Source organism: Phalaenopsis equestris, unplaced genomic scaffold, assembly GCF_001263595.1.
Source record: "Phalaenopsis equestris unplaced genomic scaffold, ASM126359v1 Scaffold000064, whole genome shotgun sequence".
NCBI lineage: Eukaryota > Viridiplantae > Streptophyta > Magnoliopsida > Asparagales > Orchidaceae > Phalaenopsis > Phalaenopsis equestris.
In genome coordinates this window covers 34,854-36,318 of record NW_018164506.1, presented here as the reverse complement: position 1 = coordinate 36,318, position 1,465 = coordinate 34,854, and the positions used below count along the sequence as shown (strand labels likewise).

The 1,465-nt window shown below is 32.3% G+C and overlaps 1 protein-coding gene across 1 annotated transcript in view; it reads left to right on the top strand.

Moving 5' to 3' along the window:
* LOC110019609 overlaps positions 1 to 1,465 on the top strand; it is a gene marked incomplete at its 3' end in the record, with an annotated part of 41,772 nt that overhangs the window by 5,826 nt on the left and 34,481 nt on the right. The gene's annotated exons all lie outside the window — the stretch shown is intronic.

Here is a 1,465-nt window from a genome sequence, read left to right as displayed (position 1 = left end):
TCTTGACTCATTGAACTTTTGAATTTTTTTTTTTTAATAATTTTTTTTCTGAAAGCATGCAAGTGACATTATACATATTCACCATATTATGGAGAGAACGCAAACTTGAATCTTGCTATGTATACTTTGCACGTTTTAATATATGAACTCAATTTAACCTCTTACAAATATATTGTTTATCAATTGCAATCTTCTCTTTAATCTTAGTTGTTTAAACATTTTGTTAGTTAATCTCCTCTTTTTGCAAGAAAAATAAGTCAAATCAATTATAAGTGTTAGATAAATGAAAAATTGACAAACTGGAATAAATTTTTTTTTTGATAAAACTGTCAATGCCAACTATAATATATGTGTAAGATATTCTTGGATAAATAAAGCTTACAACTCATTTCATTCGCCATAGCTTTAGGGGACTCGGCCAACTTCAACAACAACAGCAACAATAACAACAAAACCTTTATCCCACTAAGTGGGGTCAGCTACTTGAAACATTTTTCTCCATTGTGCCCTATTTAGAAAAGATCCAAAGATATTTATCTTTCTATGAATCATAATATCAACTGATTCTATTAATTTAGCAGTGTGAGTATCTGTAGCCCAAGATCCTATCATAATATTAATTTCATGAACAAATTTATTTATCTGCATTCGTCTGTAATGTAGGAATCATTGCTTATTTGAAATTATAACCGGGTGTCGGTGTAGCGGTCCTTGCACACTTTTCATTGTATCCAGACCATACGACGCGTCACTTTCATGGGACGCCCTAGCACTTACACAATGATCAAGATGATTCTTGTCATGATTTTTCAACAGGTTTTAAGTTGGCTGTCGATTACCTAACACAATCCTCCACTTGTCACATATGGATTTGGTACTGGCAATGACAGTGTTAAACTTCAGTGGGGAAAATTTTTAAATGTATAATATGATATTACACAGTTATTAAGAATCTAGACGGGTGAATGTCACCATCAACACTCCCACCCCTTTGTTTCACCACTGCTCGCAATAAACTTTCCTTATCCTTCATTCTCAATTTTAAAGGCCATTTTTAAATTTTTGGAGCATACAAGCAATAACCTAAGAACAATAATGAATAAAATCTAAGCGTGAGAGCAAAATATTCTTCTTATTGTATTGCAGAAATATAAAAATATGAGAGATTTTGATGTAATATAAATATTCGGATATACTTACTCAATAAAACAAATAACGGATAAATTTTCTAGTTTTTATGTATTTCAAGTCAAAACGAGCCGAACATGAATGAACAAATCTTTATTCGTGTTTATTCATGTTGTTTATGTTCAACTCGTTAACTCAAAGAATGAGCGGAACACACGGCTACCATAAAGAGAATATCTCTCTCACCCCTACCTCTAGGCTCAGCTCGTGTTCGACTCGTTTATATTTTGAGTTCAAAAGTGTGTTCGTGTTTCAACTCATTTGCTTAAAGAGCCGA